Source organism: Chiloscyllium plagiosum, chromosome 10, assembly GCF_004010195.1.
Source record: "Chiloscyllium plagiosum isolate BGI_BamShark_2017 chromosome 10, ASM401019v2, whole genome shotgun sequence".
Taxonomy (NCBI): domain Eukaryota; kingdom Metazoa; phylum Chordata; class Chondrichthyes; order Orectolobiformes; family Hemiscylliidae; genus Chiloscyllium; species Chiloscyllium plagiosum.
Window position 1 is genome coordinate 48,282,880 of NC_057719.1, and position 14,388 is coordinate 48,297,267.

Consider the following 14,388-nt stretch of genomic DNA (forward strand, 5'->3'; position numbering starts at 1 on the left):
TTCGCCTTCTTGCACTAGCTCAGACATGAGATGGTTAGCTTCTTTCATCTGCTAAATTGCGATTCTTTACATAAAATAAAGAATGGTCCCATAATGAATCATAGATGAAAGATCTTTAAGTGGGTTTGAGATATTCAGCTTGGGTAGAAAATTGTTGCTATTAAAAACGATTTGACCATATTTGATCGACATTGGTGGAGCTCATTCTGCTAAAAGGCTATTTCACATTAAGTTTTATCAACTTCAAACCACTTTTTGGAAAACAAAAGAGAAGTATTAAGAATAAGAACATAAGTAACCACTGACAATAGTCCTTTGGTTATGTGTGTGTGATTGAGAGGACATGAAACATATAAGCCCATTTCGCCTGTTCAAACCTCTCTCTTTTGATCTTATAATACACTTCGCATCGACCCCGTAATTACAGATTGAACACACATTACATTTCAGAAAAAAACCAAAACCGGTTATAAAAATACCACAATTACCAGTAACAATTTCTAGTTGTAGATAACCCATTTTAATACCCGACATAAGCAAGCTGTTTCTTAAGTGAGCAACCCTACACAAAAGACTTCAATTGTCAAAGAGCAAATGAAGTTGTTCCTGAATTTTACTCTCGTTACCAGACCCGACCTATTCAAACATAGGCTGGCCAATCAGTGCTGAGCGTGCAGTTTGACGCGCCTGTGTTGACTTGAGAGGCTCTTTCTCCGGCAGGATTTCCTGCATTGTCGCTGACAATGTTAGTTTCTAGGTGACTAGACTGAGCTGCTCCAGTTTTCTGATCGTCTGTGGCCTGAAGCGGTAAACTTTCACCACGCCGACACCAGCACCAACGCGTTCCAGCCGAAAAGTTAACCAGCGGCTTTGCAGCTGCACTCAGAATAGTAGAGCTTCCCCTTGTTGGAAAGGCCTTCGGTAAGTACAGTTTCTGTAAACAACATTCAGGGCAGAGAGCTCGCTCAGATGTTAGAGAGCAAAAAACTTTGTATATCAACCCTCTCGATCTGTTTTACTTCCGTTGTTTGTTCTGTGACAGATCACTGCCTGCGTAGCACAGCTTTGTTTAAATGAACAGCTATAATTTCGCGATGTTTCCTTGCTTGTTACAAGCAAGATTATTTGGAGAATGCAGACATATTTTGAGCATTTAAGCTGTATATTTACTACGATAATAATAGTGGAAACAATATCGATTTTTATTTCTTATGAATTTGCAAACCATTCCAGCTGTAGCGATTAAATGATCCAGTCAATGTCGACATTTATCAATTTAATGTTTATAAAATACGCAGTTTCAGTTTGCGAGATAAATCGTGCTAAATTTCAAACAAACGAATTCAATATCTTTGAACAAAATATAACACACAGTTAACGTAGATTCTTGACAAAACGATCGATTTCAGTATTTCACAAATTATACAAATAGATATAACATTACGAGTAGTGTACAGGCAGCTAAATATGGAAAATCGCAGTTCCTGGAATGGGATAGGATGCTGTGACGCTTCCTGATAAGTTGCTCAATTTTCTCCAGTTTCGAAAGGAAGCTGTGCATTTCCGTGTCTATTATTCGTGTTTTCTTTGAGCATGCATTTCTTTCTGCTTTTCCTGAAACCTCTGCCTGGGTTCCTCAGCGGTTTTATGTGAATCTGAATGGACTATGTTCTCAAGCTACTCTACGGTGGATTGCATCATAAAAGAATTTGATCCAATTCCAGTTCAGTATGCACATACACACAGTACAGCAGGGCCAATGGATAACAATTTGTACACAGAATGCTGCCTGATTTTTCTGTCTCCTTGAGAAGGGGTACTGACGCCAGTTGTAGTACTACATTTGATCAGCAAAAGCGGAAATTGTAATTGAGGGATACTGTCAGGTCATTACTTGACAGGGTAAAGGGTAAAATTAACTTTTTTTTGTGACATTCTACAACTGACTTTTGAGAGTTGAGAGATGCATGTACACTTTTACATTAAAGCAGATGCACATGCAGTAATGTGAGGGGAGTTTACAATGACTTCATTTACAAGTTTGGTTCATCCTCATGGTATTGTTTGTAGCAGGCTGAATGTATTCTGCAGTTATTTAGCATCTAGTTTTGCAAATGATCAACTGACTGGCCACCATCCATCACTTTTACTGACCATAGTCATTCTGCAATATAAATGTTTATTATCAAATGTTTTGGCAATCCCTCAGGGTACTGGATGAGTTTCTTCGACTCTGAGAGGCAGGTTGGTCCCACGGACTTTGCCACAGGTGGAGCAGGTGGTGTTTGAGGAGATGGCTGGGATTTTCTTGGCTTCTGTGTGCTTATTCCACTGCTTATGCTTGGCCTCCACATGCTCCACTTGGTGATGTGAGGTAGTTGGCACTTTCACAGAAGCTTCTTCTCCAGTTTGTGCATTCTCGGACAAGTGATTCCCACATGTCAGTGGGAAAGATGTGTTTGTTCAGGGAGGTTTTCAGGGCATCCTTGTAGCATTTCATGGTTGACAGAGTCAAAGGTGAGAGATCAAAGATGGCCAGATTTAGAGGTTGATGTTGTTTCCTGCAGTTTTCTTTGATTTGTCACTCACTGAAAATCATGTCCATTTTACTTCTTGATGGGCAGAAGCTACATTGAGATATGGGGAAAAGCTGTTCAGCCATCAGGAGGAGGACTCTCACGATGATCTTTCCTATGTCAGACAGTGGTGAAATCCGTCTGTAATTTCCACAGTTGTACCTGTGACTTTAGGTCAAAAGTTACAATGTTCTTAGATCTCCTGGCATGCTGTCTTCTTTCCAGACAAAGGTGAGGTCAAGAGTGTGTCTCCACTGTAATTTAGTATTTGGGGCAGCATGGTGACTCAATGATTTAGTTCTGCTGCCACATGGCTCCAGGAACCCCAGGTTCAATTCCTCCTTAGGTACCTGTCTGTGTGGAGTTTGCATGTTTGCCTGATGTCTGCATGTCAGTGGGAAAGATGTGTTTGTTCAGGGAGGTTTTCAGGGCATTCAGGGTTTCTACTGGAAGCTCTGGTTTCCTCCAAAGATGTGCAGGTTAGTTGGATTAGCCATACTGAATAGTCCATAGTCTCTAGGGATTTGCAGGTTAGGTGGGTTGGCCAATGTAAATACAGGGTTATGGGGATAGGGTAGGGTGCTGTGCTTTTTGGAGGGTCGGTGCCGATTGAATGGCCTCTTTTTGCACTGCAGCAATTCTACAATTATATGATTCAATGGGAAATCTACTTGTGTTGGAGGCCTTTCTGTCTTTCAGCTGTCGGGTGGCTTTTTTGATCTCGTGTTGGAGGTCTGCTGAGATGGGGCTGGGGACTGTGTTGCAGGATTGTGTCGAGAGCACTTGCAACAGAGGCTCTGTCTTGGTTGAAGATTGATTTATTTATTGTTATCACGTACTGAGACACAGTGAAAAGTGTTGTTTTGCAAACTGTACAGGCAGTTCACACCATACAAAGTGCATCAGGCTAGCAGAACAGGGTGCAGAATACAGTGTTACAGCTGCAGAGAGGGTACAGAGAGAGAGTTCAGAATTAACATTTGAGAGGTCTGTTCAAAAGTCTGAAAACAGGGTAAGAAGCCTTTCTTGAATCGATCCGTACATATATTCAAACTTTTACATCTCTGCCTGACCAAAGAGGATGGAAGAGAATATAACTGGGTAGGAGGGGTCTTTGATTATGTTGGTTGCTTTTCCGAGGCAGCTGGAAGCATAGATAGAGTCAATGGATAGAGGGCTGGTTTGCTTGATAGACTGGGCTATGTTCACAACTCTCTATAGTTTCTTGCAGTCTTGGAAAGAGCAGTTGCCATATCAGCTGTGATGTATCCAGATGGATGCTTTCTAAGCTGTATCTATAAAAATTGCAAGAGGTCTTGTGGACATTCCAAATTTCCTTAGTTTTCTGAGGAAATAGAGATATTGTTGTGCTTTGTTGACCTTTCTGTTGATGTGGATGGACAAGGACCAATGCCTTGATCAGCTCCACCTCAGCATCATTGATGCAGACAGGGGTGTGCCCTCCACTTCCTGAAGTCACTGATCACCTCCTTCATTTTGTTGACGTTAATGCAGAGATTGTTGGCTTTACACCATGTCTCTCAGGACTCAATATCTTTCCTGTGTTCTGATTTGTCGTTGTTTGAGATACAATCTGGTAGTCTGTCAGCAAACTTGTAAATGGAGTTTTGGCAACATAGTTGTGAGTGTGTAAGGAGCACAGAAGGGGGCTGAGTACACAACCGTATGGGGCACCGGGTGTTGAGGATTATCATGGAGGAGGTGTTGTCACCTGTTCTTATTGATTGCAGTGTAGGGTTCAGGAAGTTGAGGATTCAGTTACAGAGAGGGAAAGCCAAGAACTAAATTTCAGATGAGTCTGCTTGGAATTATGGTGTTGAAGGTGGAATTGTAGTCAATATGTAGGAGCCTGACATAGGTATCCTTGTTATCTAGATTTTCCAGTGATGATTGTAGGGCCAGGGAGAAACTTGAAACCAGACCAGAAAGTGAGGGTGCAGATGCTGGAGATCACAGTCGAGAGTGTGGTGCTAGAAAAGCACAGCAGGTCAGGCAGCATCCGAGGAGCAGGAGAATCGACGTATCAGGCATAAGCCCTTTATCTGGAAGATTCCTGATGAAAGGCTTATACCTGAAGCATCAATTCTCCTGCTCCTCGGATGCTGCCTGACCTGCTGTGCTTTTCCAGCATCTCACTCTTGACTGTGATGTCCAGCATCTGCACCCTCACTTTCTCTTCCTTGAGACCAGACCAACCACATGGACATCCAGCTTTGTGGCAAGGTTTACATGTCATAACAGGCTACAAAGCAACAGTGGGCAACAGAATCGTGGGCAACAGTACATCCCTACCCAATGAGCTCAATGCATTTTACACTCGCTTTGAACAGAGAGTCAGTGAAGCTATATTACCTATCACAACAGCCTTGAAAGTGGATCTTTTGCGCCTGTAGGTGAATTGCAGAGGATCAAGGCTATTTGGTAGGCTGGAGTTGATGTGAGCCATGACTATCTTTTTGAAGCACTTCATAGTTATGGATGTCACAGCCATTGGGTGGTAGTTATTGAGGCATGCCACATGATGTTTCTTTGGTACTGGAATGATGGTAGTCTTCTTGAAGCAGGTGGGAACTTCAAGGCGTAGTAAAGAGAGGTTAAAGATGTCTCCGGGATACTCCCATCAACCGGTCCACACAGGATCTGAGTGCATGGCCAGGGATTCAGTCTGGGCCAGTTGATTTCCATAGGTTCACACTCAAAAAGGCTGGTCTAATATCTACAGCAGTGACCGTGGGTACAGGTACATCCACGGCTGTTGTGATTGGTGACATAGCTTCACTGACTTTCTGTTCAAAGCGAGTGTAAAATGCATTGAACTCATTGGGTAGAGATGTACTGCATGGAGTTGAACAGTAGTTTTAAAGTTTGCAGGTGCACAGACAGCACCCAAACTGAAACATTTATATCGAGAGGTAGTGCAGTTAGCAGGCCAAGCAGCAGTTTTATCAAGACGACAGGTTTTTAATTTAGCCAAGCAATTTAAACCAGGCGCTTAGATGCTAAAGATCTATTAATTTAAATCTGATGGTTTTGACAACATAGAACAATCCTAATGTAAGAAATTGATGTGTCATCAAGGGTACAAAAGAAGTGGGCAGATGGGCAAAGACCCCAGAGCTAACTGCGATCAACCAGACAACAGCTCTCAATTCTCGAGAGAGAATTGCTGGCTCTCCCAGTCATCTATATCTTAGAGAAAGCACCATCTAAATCACTTCAGTACCAATGGCAAAGAAGACAGTCTTGACAGAAAATACCAATGGAGAAGATGTTCCTAACAGATGAAATGATAAAGAAGACACAGAACATTCTGGAAGACATGTAAGCTGACTGTAATTTTGAGAGACTAAATTCTGTATTTTTGTTATATGAGGGGGGCATTGTATTTATTGGAACTGCATACCATTAGGATCTTGTTCACTTTGGGAATAGTTAGTAGTCAGAAGGAATTTATTCAGTTTGTTAATAGTTTAGTTAATTTTCCCACTGTTAGAGTTTGATAAGTAAATTGTTACTTGTTAATTTTAAAGTGAGTGTCAGGGAATTATTTTTATTTAACCACTAGAAATTGTTGAGAAGCAGGTTACACCACTTTTCAAACTCTTTTTATAGATTATAGGGTGAGGCGCTCCTCTTTAGATTTTTTGGTTTTAATTCTTAGATTGGGGTCAACTTCCACTTTATAATACTACCTTATATAGTTGATGCATGACTTCTACACTATTCCTCTCAATACAAATGCTGAATTCGATTAATCTTTCTGATTGTTTCCTGTACATGTTCATGCGCTGCTTCATCAATGATGTCCCTTCAACATAAAGTCAGAAGTGGTGATGTTCATTGCTAATTCCACTGTTAAGCACCATTCACAACTCATCAGATATGGAAGTAGTCTATTCCAAATGAATCCTGACATGGTCATTATCCAAGTTATGGCTGACAAATGGAAAGTAACATTCATGCCACACAGGTGCCAGGTATGACCATCTCTAACAAGAGAGAAATTAACCAGTGCTTCTCGATATTCAATGGCAATACCATTACTGAATCCTGTAGAAACAATATACAAGGGTTACCATTGACCTGGACTAACCATTTAATCACGGTGGTGACAACAGCAGGTCAGAAGGTGCAGTGAGTAACTCACTTTCTGATTTACTCACTGCCTTATCATTATTTACAAGGCACATGTCAGGAATGTGATCCAGTTGTCTGGATGAGTACAGCTTCAATAACACACAAACTTGACATCATCCAAAGGCGCCGACTTGACTGGCACCACTTCTGCAGTCACTTCCTTAACCACTAAGTAGCCACATTGTGTACCATCTACAAGATGCACTGCAGAAATTCACCAAGGCTGCTTAGACAACACCTTCCAAACCCATGACTACTACCATCGAGAAGGACAAGGGCAGCAGATTCATGGCAAGTTCTCCTTCAAACTGCTCGCCATCCTTACTTGGAAATATGTCACTGTTCCTCAGTATCACTGAGTCAAAATGCCAGAAATTCCTCCCAATAACATTGTAGGCGTGCCAACATCACATGGGCTGCAGCAGTTCAAAAAGGCAGCTTACCACCTTTTCAATGACAATTATGAATGGGCAATAAATGCTGGCCCAGCTACTGTTCTTCACATCCTATGAATGAATTCAAAATAAAATTCACTTTAAAAATCTGTTAAGTCCCCTGAATGTCCTATGGCCTCACTGATTCTAGTTTTATATTATTCAGTAAGTACAATGTACTATCATTTTTGGGTCCAATGTGGGTAACCTAAATTTTTAAGTCAATTCATCACAGATTTGTCTCGTCATTTAATGTACTAATATCTCTTTGTAACTTTTTACTTCTCTTTATTCTACTTAGAACACCACCTCTCATTGTTTCAAAGAGACATTTAGATTTGTGTTTTTCTATTCCTCCATCTGGTACATCAGTCAATTATTATGCAGAGGTCCTGCTTTGAGAATTCCATTCTAATGCTGTTCACTGAAAGAAGATGATTTGTGTTTCATTTTTACCCTTTGCAGTTTTTTTTGGGGTAACTGTTATTTAACCAAAGGATTCACTCAATGTTGCAAGTTGCCGTATTGAGAAATTATTCTGGATAGACAATTTACCAGAGGACAAAGTAATCTTTTAAGATTGCTAGCAGACACCGTCTCTCTTGAGATCCTTTCCCCGAGTTTGCAGATACTGGTTAAATATGAATACTTCATCTCATTGTCTAAAACTGCTGCAGTGATACATGGATATTAAATTAATTAAGTGAAAGCTATTATTGGAATAGCATCTGATTTGTTTAAACTGCTGATTCATATATTTTTTACGGTAGCTTTTCAGTATATGTTTTTCTCTGATTTTCTTTGACTACAGAGATTCTGCATGATTGTTGTTTCAAACTGATGTGGATTTTCTCCACACTTGTAATGTTCCCAAAAGAATTACTTTGTGATTATTAGGACATTAAGCAATGAATCATTGTTGATGTAACATGAACTCCAGCTGTGAGAAACATTATCATTGTCAACAGCTGCATTTTCCACCATGTGTCATCGTTCTGTCTACTAATTTCATATGTACCCTTCTGGAAGTTTATTACCCACTTTTTAACTTTCATTCCTTCTTCTCTGTGGCATCTTTGACGAAGTGATAGCCTTCCTATACCAAGGCCACATTCATTGCTAGATTTTAACACGTTATGAAGAATTGTATCAAAATGAATGTGGTCTGATTCTTTCACATTTTTTCATTTTGGAACATTCTTAATTTCTTGAGCCCTGATATAACAGATTGTATTGGAAGTCACCTTCATGGAGCTTTGTGAGAACAAATCCATGTGGTACTACTGAAAAGTTTCTGACTGATGCCGTTTTATATGGAGGAATTTTTGGTTTTGAGCTTCAGGAGTTATTTCAGTGTTTTGCAAAGCTGATGAGTACTGAGTGTGATAAATCTCACTTCATGAAAGGAAAGCCTCATAGCAATATTTTCTGTTGAAAGTACTCTATCTCTGCAAAATAAAATATTAATAGAATATAGATATTTTGTACTATATATCTTGCTATTACATGACATTCCTAACATGCTTGAAAGCAACCTTTTGTGTATCCATTTCTCTAGAGTTGCATTGTGATTTTGGTCTAGTGACTGTTAATCAGTGCTTCAAAGTGGCTCCATTAACCTGAATGGTAGATGGCATTTAATTAGACTCCACAGCTGATCTGAGCTACCCAGCTCCTATAATCCCTCCAGTGGCTGTATGTGGCACAATATTAACTGTTTGTGCATTTTGCCTGGCTTAATATTTACTCTTTAATGCTGAGTTTTCCGAAAGGCTGAATACTGCAGGGTGTGTAGGAACAGCTCCCATAAATATTTTACTGAAGACACTCTGGGGGCACATGTGGGAGGAGCAGAGTCCTAATGTTGCTTTGTATGAGCTAACTTTAATAGGGTGAAAACAATTCTGCTGGGCTTTTTGTAATGCAGGAATCTTGAGAAATCTTGATCAGAAAGTACTCCTGCCCACTCTGCTAGCATAAGGATTTCCTTCATCTTTAATTATAATTTGTTTAGTTGATTATAGTTTGGTTATAGAAATACATGGACAAATAGAATTATCAATATTTTGCTTTAGCTTTACAAAGCTGTTAACAATGATGAACTTATCTGGTTTTGTGATAAACCGTTTAGATCATTATAAGCCAGGGAAAATATGGTATTTTTATGTAGCTACCTGCTTACTATCTCAATCTATTAAAATAGAGCAAGTGGAAAAGACCTCTGACACCATGATGATGTTGGTCATTCAGTTAGAGTAGTTACTGACAGTAAGGAAAATAAATTGACTGGAATGTCTTTTAAACCATAAGGCCATAAGATAGGATCAGGAATAGGCTATTCACTGAGTTTGCTCTGTCATTCAGTAAGATTCTGGCTGGTCTATTAATTCTCAACTCCACTTCCCTGCCTTTTAGCTATAACCCTCAATTCCCTGAATGATTAAAAATCTGTCTATCTCAGTCTTGAGTATATTTAATCATCCAGCCTCAACACTGTCTGTGGTTAAAAAAATCCAGATCCATTGCCCTTTGAGATACAAAATTTCCCCTCATCTCTCTCTTGAGTGTGCAACCCCCTATTCTGAGATCATACCCTCTGGTGCTAGACTCTCCCACAAGGGGAAACAATCTCTTTGCATCTACCCTGTCAAGTCCTCTAAGGGTCTTGTATGTTTCAATAAGATTGCCTCTCATTCTTCTATATTTCAGTGGGTGCAGATCCAATTTACTCAATCCCTCCTCATAAGACAGTCATTCCATATCTGGTATCAACTTAGTGAATCTTCTCTGGACTGTCTTCAGTGACATGTGTTTCCTTTGACAAGGGGCCCAAAACTGTAATTCCAGCCATGGTCTGAGTTTTAGCAAAATCCCTCTACTTTTATACTCCATTCCTTCTAAAATAAAGGCCAACATTCTGTTTTCCTTCCCTTTACCTGCTGCTCGTTTCTTTGCGGTTCATGGATGAATACACCCAAGTTGCTCTGTTCCACAAATTTCTATGTCTTTCTCCATTTAAAAACTGTTCAGCCCTTCTATTCTTCCTGTCAAAGTGCATAATCCTTTTTGAATGATCTGGCACAGGGAATGTGGCATCTTACTTGGCTGTCTCCAGATAATTCTTCCTGTCAGCACACTTTTCAAATGAGCAACCTCAAGAACTGGAATTGGAAGATTATGGTGAAGCAGATACAGATTGACTGGGTGAATAAGCAAGAGGTGGAAAACTGAGTCAAATATGGAAAGGTCAAATGGAGTAAAATGTTAGGAAATACGAGGTTATTCATTTGGCAACAAGAATAGAAAAATAGATGTGGTTTTTAAACAGTAAGCATCTATGAAATGCAATTTTACAGGACTTTGAGATCATATCTGGAATATTTAGTGAAGTATGTCTGTACATGAGGACATACGTACTTACCTTAGAGGTTTAATTAATTGATTTCTGGGTGGGAGAATTTCCAATGAGGACAGATTGAGTAGAATAAAACCATGTTCTCTTAAATTCAGAAAATGAAAGTTAGTCTCATTAAAATATGCAGATCCTTAGAGGTCTTCACAGCAAAGCTCTCGGGTTGCTTCCCGTGGCTGCTTGCATTTACCTGTTGTGGTTGCTTTACTGATGAACCCAACATTTTCACTTCCTCAGTCATGCTATTTGAGGATTGCTGATTACTTAGTATGATCTATGCCACTCGTACTGATGAATTGAAGAATTGAAATGTTCCCCTTGAAGTTTTGAAGATTTGGAGCTCAAGTTGAGGTTCTGGATGTAGGTTTGCTCGTTGAGCTGGAAGGTTCATTCCCAGATGTTTTGTCACCCTACTAGGTAACATCTTCAGTTAGCAATCATCCCAACGTCCACAAACGAAGCTGCATCAGAACATTATTTCAATAAGCCAATACACACTGCAGCACAGAGGAACTACGCAGAGCAGAGGAAAATCATCTATACCGTGTATTCAAAAAGAATGGGCACCCAATGAACACAGTCTGCCGATTTCTCAACAACAAACCCAAACAAGCAGACAAAACACATCCATAAACCCTAGCCACTCTCCCCTACATCAAAGACATCTCGGAAATGACTGCCAGACTGCTCAGACCCTTTGACATTATGGTAGCCCACAAGCCCACCAAAACACTAAAACAGCAGCTAATGAACTTGAAAGACCCTATACAGACAACAAACAAAACTAATGTCATTTATAAAATACCGTGCAAGAACTGTAACAAACTCTACATTGGACAAACAGGCAGGAAGCTAGCCACCAGGATACATGAACATCAACTAGCCACAAAATGACATGACCCTCTCTTACTAGTATCCTTACATACAGATAAAGAAGGACACCACTTCGACTGGGACAACACATCCTAGGACAAGCCAAACAGAGACATGCACGAGAATTCCTAGAAGCATGGCATTCCAACCACAACTGTAACAACAAACAAATCAAGTTAGTCCCCATGTACCACCCCCTGAGAAAAAGAACCGGAAATGGCATCACCACAGGAAATGACATCACCAACCCAACTATATAAATAGAAAGCAGGAATTATCAGCAATGCTTCACCCAGAGGCCAACCGAAGATGTTACCTAATAGGGTGACGAAACATCTGGAAATGAACCTTTCAGCTCAGCAAGCAAACCTACATCCAGTTCCTCTTGAACTTGCGTTGTATCATCAATGTTGAATCCACTCTTACAATTTGTTTGCCAGGTTGTGTTCCTTTATGAAAAACTTCAGTTAAAATAAAAATCAATGAGATCAAGCTTTCCTTTGTTGATATTCGCTGTCTGTGGTGCTTATAATAATGACTTAATTATCTTATAATTTTAATAAACATTCCTGTTTATTTTCATGGTTTTTCCAAACAAATCTGGTTTTTGCAATCTAATAAATTCTTAATGCCTTAAGCATAGTTCCGCATTCTTTATCTCATCATTTCTGTCTTCTTACAAACTTTGCTGATTTTGTTGACTGTGTTTTCTTAAATGATCATGGGAATAGAAAGTATTTCTGCTAACTCCATGTGGATTCAGATCTCTATCTTGTTGACTGTGTGAAAGAATGTTCTTATGTCAACATTGTTAATTTCAATAGATTTTATCTTCTTTTTGGATTCTGCCATGATCTAGGAAGCCCAGTGAAATCTTTTACCAGTTCTTCCTTGCCCAGTTTTTCAACAGCTGTTTCTTAAAAATTAATATTTTCTTGACCTGTGGTTCCATATCTAGCCACTCCTTGATCAGTAGTTGCCTAATTGGTGTATTTTTGAGCAGGCTTGGGATACCTCGTTGTCTTCTGACCATAATTGTTGATTGTTACTAGTTTAGTTCCTTTTGCTACTTAAGTAAGGTTGAGGTCAAGACACACATTCATGCTGAAGTATAGAATTTTTGACTATGAATGTATAAATATTTATGCTTCTCAATACCCCCCCTTACACTCACACACCAATTAAAGAAAAAGCTTTCTCTGCAAAAATTAATTTTGAGAAACAAACATTTTGACCTTTCTTCATGCAAGGTAAAAAGGATAAAGTATGAAAAGTTCAATGTTGCTTTTATTCAGTGTTCTGCATAACTAAACACAGGACATTGTCAGTGGGATCTTCAAGCATAGTAGGCTCCAAGATGCCAACAAATGTTCTAAAGAAATTCTCAGAAGTGGCAAGAGTTCGGCTCAGAGTTTTATCTCTTTATCAGCTACACTCCTTTTGAATTTACAACAATATGTCAATAGTCACAGCTTTTGATTGCCATAAATCTAAGCCTGTGATTTCCACGAAATACAACAGCAACAAACTTTGGCTGTTTCCATAGCTTAAATCATGGGATTTCCATTAAGTGATTTGAAGAAGGTGTCCCACTGACCTTTTCAAATGAATCACTATGTTCAGTCATTCAATCTGAATGCTCAGAAAAATGCAGTGTCTTCGTAACTGCTGCTCTGTAACTGTCATATTTCTGATTATCTTCTATAATTTACCTATTGTTTTGCAAATGCAGCCTATTTAAAGAGCTGGACAATGCTTGTGGCTATGAAACTTTCTTGTTCCATAGTGCTGACAATGCATTTTAATATCTGCTGGCTGTCCTACTCTTTGTGTTGACTTGTCACATGTGTCTTTCGTTTCTTTGTACTTTATCATAGGAGATCTGCAGTGTACAATTTATAATGTAGATCTTCTCAGTTTAGGATCATTTTGTTGTTACTTTCAGACTTCTACTTTGGCAATTTCATGAATTTGATTGGAAGTTCCATAGTTACACCCACTAATCTGTGGAGATCATTCAAATCTGTGCCAAATTGTCTGGATTTCCTTGGATTTTGAACTTTTCTGTTACATCTTGTTTCAAGGATTGTATTTGTTTTGAGATTGAAGAAATTGTTAAAAGCCTGTAGATCAAAAATATCTGTGTCTTTCTTATGTCTTGATGAGCTGTAATATCAGCTCAATTATCTCATAGTCTGAATTGAATACATAACTGTGTTTAATTCTTCAGTTTTCAACTGCTTCTATGGTTTGAATGCATTCTGTATCTTAAGCACAATTTTCGCCAAAATGTCTGAATGTGTGTTCTATTTGGCACACCTCAGAAATTAAATCTTTCTGGCAGTATTATTTCTCCTGCTGTTTCTGTCTAATGTGATTACTTATTCTTCTTACTTCAAAAGTTTTCTATTCAGAATGTTGCAATGCTGCTTTACTCTTCTTGTTAATAGTTAATGGTTAATAGTCCTTTAGTGTGTGAATATTGCTGTATCCTGTTTGCCTGAAAAATCTAAATCTGTTGTAAGCTAATGGTGTTTATTTTCCTTGTGTTGAAGGCTTTAAATTGTGCAATACAGTAATGCTGCTTCCCTATACTTTGTACAGGGTGATTTTATAGATTCATAGAGACCATTCATCCCATTGTGTCAATCTGGCTCTAAAAAGAGCTACCCAGCTAGTCCCATTCTCCAAGCCCTTCTCCAAAACCCTGTAAATTCATCATTTTTAAATATATGCCCAGCTCTCTTTTGAAACTTCCACTTCAACCACTCTAATGCATTTGAAATCTTAATAACTGTCTGAGTAGCGACGTTTCTCCTCATTTCACTTGTAGTTCTCTTTTCCTTAACTTTTGCAGCCATAATAGAAATTTCTCACCTCTGAGGCCAAAATGAGTTTCCTGCCTTTTAATGAGTATACTGGATGAATTAATACC

General features: G+C 39.1%; 1 protein-coding gene across 2 annotated transcripts in view; it reads left to right on the forward strand.

Annotated features, from left to right (window-relative positions):
- The first annotated feature begins 558 nt into the window (after nt 1–558).
- The window catches only part of LOC122553627 (E3 ubiquitin-protein ligase pellino homolog 2), a 247,120-nt gene continuing 233,290 nt past the window's right edge, over nt 559–14,388 (forward strand). The window contains exon 1 of one of the 2 annotated variants that reach the window (XM_043697730.1): nt 559–921. The gene's annotated coding sequence lies outside the window, so the exon portion shown is untranslated. The remainder of the gene's footprint in view (nt 922–14,388) is intronic. The other variant, XM_043697729.1, reaches the window with a different exon arrangement.